At 34.6% G+C, this 6,937-nt stretch overlaps 1 pseudogene across 1 annotated transcript; it reads left to right on the top strand.

Annotated features, from left to right (window-relative positions):
- Window positions 1-397: 397 nt before the first annotated feature.
- On the top strand, window positions 398-1,304 carry LOC308337404 (heterogeneous nuclear ribonucleoprotein D-like; annotated as a pseudogene). The gene has a single exon. The product of its transcript is annotated as a heterogeneous nuclear ribonucleoprotein D-like (transcript).
- Window positions 1,305-6,937: the final 5,633 nt, after the last annotated feature.

Raw genomic sequence — 6,937 nt, 5'->3', positions numbered from 1 at the left:
CAAAAATTTATTAATAGAACTACCTTATGATTCATCAATTATGCTACTAGGTATTTACCCAAAGGATACAAAAATACTCACTCAAAGGGATATATATATAAACCCTGATGCTCAGAGCGGCATTATCAACAATAGCCAAATTATGGGAAGAGCCTAAATGTCTAGCATCTAAGGAATGGATAAAGAATATACAGCATATATATATATATATATATATATATATATATGATATAGATATAGATATAGATATAGTGTGAAATCAAAGTTGCACAACCTAATGGAATATTACTCAGCTATAAAAAGGACCAAAACTCTTCTGCTGCCCTTTTAAATCCAGCTCCATAAACACTCAACTACCACTGCTGCCATGACCTGGACTGGACCAGCAACCCTGGCTGACAACTCTACTACCATGGAGGACATAAAAGAGTACAACAATATAGAGGAATTCACAGTGGGATCCAAGATCGATGTAAGCAAGAATCAGCAGGATGACGGTAAAATGTTTATTGGAGGCTTGAGCTGGGATACAAACAAGAAAGATCTGACTGAATATTTGTCTCAATTTGGGGAAGTTGTAGACTATACAATTAAAACAGATCCAGTGAATGGAAGATCAAATTAATTTGACTTTGTACTTTTCAAAGATGCTGCTAGTGTTGATAAGGTTTTAGAACTGAAAGAACACAAACTGGATGGCAAATTGGTAGGCTAAGAGGGCCAAAGCTTTAAAAGGAACCCCAAAAAAGGTTTTTGTGAGTGGGTTGAACCCATATACTTCTGAAGAACAAATTAGAGACTATTTTGGAGCCTTTGGAGAGATTGGAAATATTGAACTTCCCATGCATACAAAAACAAATAGAAGATGAATTTTTTAAATCACATATACATATGAAGACCCAGTAAAGAAATTGTTAGAAAGCAGGTATCATCAAACTAATTCTGGGAAGTATGAAATCAAAGTTGCAAAACCCAAAGTGGTATATAGGCATCAACAGCGACAACAAAAAGGAGGAAATGGTGCTTCAGCTGGTGGACGAGATGGTACTAGGGGTTGTGGACAAGGTCACAGTCAAAACTGGAACCAAACACTTCATAAGTATTATGATCAAAGATATGAAAATTATAGTAGCACATATGGTGGTGATCAAATTTATAGTGGCTATGGTGGCTACAATTATACTAATTATAACTATGGAAACTATGGATATGGACCAGGATATGCAGACTACACTGGCCAGCAGAGCACTTCCAGCAAGGTGTGTCAAGGGGTTGACAATCACCATAACAATCACCAGCCATAATAAAGGAGAATGTTGGAGAAAACAGGAGGGGATTGCTAAAGTTAATCCATCCTGTAGGACAACATTAAATATTGCTTTTCTGTTGATCAAAGATGATTATTTTGTAAACGACTTTCTAGTGTACAAAACTCTGTCCAACTGTATATAGCAGCCAATTAATTTTCTTTGTTTTTGACATTTGTTGTTTTATGACTCAATGTGAATATGTGTTTATATAGATTTTATTTGTATGATTTCATGTTAAACTTCAAATAAATGTTTCTTTATATGAAAAAAAAAAAAGAAAGAATTTTTGCCATTTGCCACAACATGGATGGAGCTAGAGTGCAATATGCTATGTGAAATAAATCAGTCAGGGAAAGACAAATACCATATGATTTCATTCATATATGGAATAAAAGAAACAAAACAGATGAACTTAGTGGGAAAAAGAGAGACACATAGCATAAAACAAACTCTTAACTATAAAGAAAAACTGAATGTTGCTGGAGAGAATGTGGGTGAGGAATGAGTTAAACTTGTGGTGAGCTCTGGGTGTTGTATTTAAGTGATGAATCACAAAATTCTGCACTTGCAACTAATATTACTCTGTATGTCACCTAATTGGAATTTAAGTAAAAACTTAAGAAAAGAAAAACAATAGAAATGATCAATGGAACCGGGAGCTGGTTCTTGGAAAAATCAATTAAATGGATAAACCTCTAGCCAGACTTATCAAAAAGAAAAGATGAAGACCCAAATAAATAAAATCACAAATGAGAGAGCAGAAATAGCAACAACCTAGAAGAAGTAGATAAATTCCTATAAACATGTAAAGTGCCAAAATTTTAAAAGCAAGAAATGGAGAATTTTAACACACATGTAACCAGCAAAGAAATAGGTTCAGTAATCCAAAAACTCCCAACAAACAAAAACCATGGCCAGATGGCTTCACAGGTGAATTCTGCCAAACATATAAAGAGGAGTTAGTACCTATTCTTCTCAAACTATTCCAAAAAATAGAAATGGAAGGAAAACCTCCATATTCATTCTGAGGCCAGCATTACCATGATACCAAAACCAAATAAAGGCACCACAATAAAAGACAAATACACAATAAAAGACACAATAAAAGACACAATAAAAGGCAATATCTCTGATGAACACAGATTCAAAAATCCTCCAAAAAAATTGCCAACCAAATCGAACAATGCATTAAAAAATCATTCACCACCTTCAAGTGTGATTTATTCCTGTTTTGCAAGTGCAGTTCAATACTCACAAATCAATTAATGTGATATATCACATTGATTAAAATTTAAACATTTTAAAAATAACAATTAAAAAATTAAAAGAAAGTATAAGAACCCTATCATCATCTCAATAGATGCAGAAATAACATTTGACACAGTAGAACATTCATTCATGATAAAAACCTTCAACAAAGTCAGTTTACAGGGAGCATATCTCAACATTATAATGAAACATTATATATGAACATTATATAACAACATTATATATGAAAACCCCACAGATATTATCCTCAATGGAGAAAAATTGAGAGCTCCTCCTCCATTGTGAAGGACAGAAGAAAGATGTCCAGTCTTAGCACTTTTATTCCACACAGTATAGGAAGTCCTAGCCACAGCAATCAGGGAACAAAAAGAAATAAAAGGCATCTAAATCATCAAGGAAGAAGTCAAACTTTCATTATTTGCAGATGACATGTTTCTCTATATAGAAAACCCAAAAAATTCTACCAAAAAAATCTGCTAGAGGTCATAAATAAATTCAGTAAAGTTGCAGGATACAGAATCAACATACATAAATTTATTGAATTTCTATACATCAATAATGAAGCAGTAGAAAGAGAAATTTAGGAATGAACCCACTTATAATTCCATCAAAAACAGTAAGATACCTAGGGATAAACCTAACCAAAGATGTGAAAAACCTATAATCTGAAAACTGTAAGACGCTGATGAAAGATATTGAAGATGACACAAAGAAATTGAAAGACATTGCATGTTCGTGGTTTGGAAGAGCAAGTATTGTTAACATATCTATACTACCCAAAGCAATCTACAAGTTTGATGCCATCCTTATCAAAATACCACCAGCATTTTTCACACAGCTAGAAAAAACAAACTTAAAATTTGTTTGGAACCACAGAAGACCCTAAATAACCAAAGCAATCTTGAAAAAGAAAACTAAACCTGGAGGGATCACAATTCAGACTTTATATTACAAAGCTATAGTGATCAAGACAGTATATACTGATACAAAAATAGACACATAAATCAACAGAACAAAATAGAAAGCCCAGAAATGAACCCAGAACTCTATGGTCAATTAATCTTCAACAAAGCAGGAAAGAACATCCAATGGGGTGGGGGGCAAAAAAAACATAGTCTCTTCAACAAAAGATGTTGAAAATCTGGACAGCCACATGAAAAAGAATGAAACTGGACCACTTTCATACACCATACACAAATGTAAATTTGAAATGGATTAAAGACCAAATGTTAGACCAGAAAGCATAAAAATCCTAGAAGAGACAGGAATCCATTAAAATCCTAGAGGAGAACACAGGCAGTAACCTCTTCGACATCAGCCATAGCAACTTCTTTCAAGACACGTCTCCAAAATCAAAAGAAACAAGCGAAAATGAACTTTTGGGACTTCATCAAGATAAAAAGCTTCTGCACAGCCAAGGAAACAGTCAACAAAATAAAAAGGCAACCCACAGAATGGGAGAAGATATTTGTAAATGACACTACAAGAGGCTGATATCCAAGATCTGTAAAGAACTCCTCAAACCCAACACAAACAAAACAGATAATCACATCAAAAAAATGGGCAGAAGACATGAACAGACACTCCTCCAATGAAGACATGTAAATAGTTAGCAGACACATGAAAAAATGTTCATCATCATTAGCCATCAGGGAAATTCAAATCAAAACCACACTGAGGTATCACCTTACACCAGTTAGAATGGCAAAAATTAACAAGGCAAGAAACAACAAATGTTGGAGCTGTTGTGTAGAAAGAGGAACTCTCTTACACTGTTGGTGGGAATGCAAGTTTGTGTATCCACTTTGTAAAACAGTGTGGAGATTTCTCAAAAAGTTAAAAATAGAGCTACCCTATGACCCAGCAATTGCACCACTGGGTATTTACCCCAAAGAATCAGATATAGTGAAAAGAAGGCTCATATGTACCCCAATGTTCATAGCAGCAATATCCACAATAACCAAACTGTGGAAAGAGATGAGATGCCCTTCAACAGACAAATGGACAAAAAAAAAAAAAAAAAATGTGGTCCATATATACAATGGACTATTACTCAGGCATCAGAAAGGATGAATACTGAAATTTTGTATCGACATGGATGGGACTGGAGGAGACTATGCTGAGTGAAATAAGTCAAACAGAGAATTTCAATTATCATATAGTTTCACTTACTTGTGGAACATAAGGAATAACACGGAGGACAAGAGAAGGAAAAGAAAAATGAAGGTGGGGAATCAGAGGGGGAGACAAACCACAAGAGACTATGAACTCTAAGTAACAAACTGAGAGTTTTGGGGGGAGGTGGGTGAGCAGATGGGTAAGCCTAGCGGTGGGTATTTAGGAAGGCACATATTGCATGAAGCACTGGGTGTTATTCATAAGCAATGAAACTTGGAACACTGCATCAAAAACTAGTGATGTATTGTATGGTGACAACATAACACAATAAAAAAAAATGTCCTAGAAGAGAACACAGGTAGTAACCTCTTTGACACTGACCATAGCAACAATTTACTAGATATGTGTCCTGAGGCAAGAGAAACAAAAGCAAAAATAAAGTATTGGGATGACATAAAAATAAAAAGAGCTTCTGTACAGTGATGGAAAGTATCCAATTAGGATTAGGATTTTAGCATACTTTTTTTTTTTATTTTTTGGCTTACGGGAGATACAATTTAGTCCATAACTGTGTCATTGTCAAAAATTGAGAATTTTAGAAATAGAGATATGTATTAAATTTTGGCTCTACTTTGGGTCCTGGATAAATCACTTGTTTCTTCTGAGTCTCATTTATGTGTAAAATGGAGAGAAGAATATTGACCTCATTCTGTTTTGTGAAGATCGATGCTGGTGAATGTAAAAATCATGGCACATAGTAGGAGGTTAGAAAATGATAGTTTTATTAATATTAGTATGAGATTCCTTTGTTCAGATAAGTAGTAGGTCAGGTTGTATTTGCTAGAGTTAGTATTATCCAGGTTTAAATGATACATATAAATTCTGGGTTATTTTATATGTTATGTCTAATGCTTGCTGATATGATTTCTGCTCAGATGTCTCTTCATGATTACATTAGGTAAAATGTACCTTATGCCACAGATGAAAATACAACCACTTGTGTTTCAATATTACAGACTCCCTAATTTGAAAAACATTTAAAAATTCCAGTGAGAATCCCCAAATTATATAATGGCTTCCTGGATACAAATTTGTAGTTGAATCTGTGATTTAGCAGAAAATAAATTAAAACTTTGTTTTCAGACAGCTTCTTTGGTTGAAATGTAGTATAAATACCCTATCTCTCTTTCTCAAATCATGTATATCTTAGGTAAAAAATGACTCAAAATTTGCTTGGTCTAGAAAAGAATAAAAAACAAATTTAAGTTTGTGGCTGACAATGGCCATTACCATGGAGTGGGGGTGGGTGGCAGGGGCTGCCATTGCAAATGTGAAGGGAATGCAGATATGAAGAACTGCACTTGATGGCAAACCACATGCTGCCTACGCCTGGAGTATAAAGGCTGCTGTCAGCTCTTTAAAAGCCTGACTTTCTACAATTTTCAGAGTCTCATAGTGCAGATGTGTCAAGCAGAATTTGCCTCACAGTGTTTGGATTAGCTGTAAATCTACTAATCCAAGCCAGCATCCAAAAGGCTATTGCTAGATCCAGGGGCTCATAAATTTCCACCACTCTTTCATCATTCTGGGCCCCAGATGGCCTAAATGGACATAAGGCATAATGAGATCTAGGAAGACATTATTATATTCTTAGGTCAAAATTCACAGCCCAACCTCTTTTTTTTTTTTTTCCTTTTTCAGGCTGGTAGGGATGATATCCTTGAAGTGCTAATATTCACTGTTGATTTACTCTGCTGACTGCTTTCAAAGTTCACAGTATTTACTCTAGATATAAATAGTATTATTGATAAATTCTATAACAAAAATACCTATTCATATGCTAATTCACACCAACTGTTAGAGTAAAGATAATGTCAGTTTGTCCCTCAGTTTATATTTACAGATTAAAAAATATTTTAGCAATAGAAAGATAGAATTTGAACTATACTGTTATGGTGACTGAGTGTTGTCAATACATCCTAAAATTGCCAGGTTTATAAATGGCCCTTTTAAAACCAGAAAGTTGTAAGAAAGCAAAATAGAATAAAATTTGAAATGTGTGCTTGTTTAATACCCCTTCCACCATCTCTAGCTGAGAATACAGGTGCCAGAGCACAAGAGTTCCTGTCAATTTCTAAAGTTACACTTTTATCCACTAAACAAGCATCCTTATCCGACTTACCAAATAGAGCACTCAACAGGAGCCCCTGAGTGTGCATATTAAATGTCATTTATGCCTC

This window comes from Martes martes (assembly GCF_963455335.1).
Source record: "Martes martes genome assembly, chromosome: X".
NCBI lineage: Eukaryota > Metazoa > Chordata > Mammalia > Carnivora > Mustelidae > Martes > Martes martes.
The sequence above is the reverse complement of the archived record's forward strand: the minus strand, read 5'-3'. Positions and strand labels throughout refer to the sequence as shown.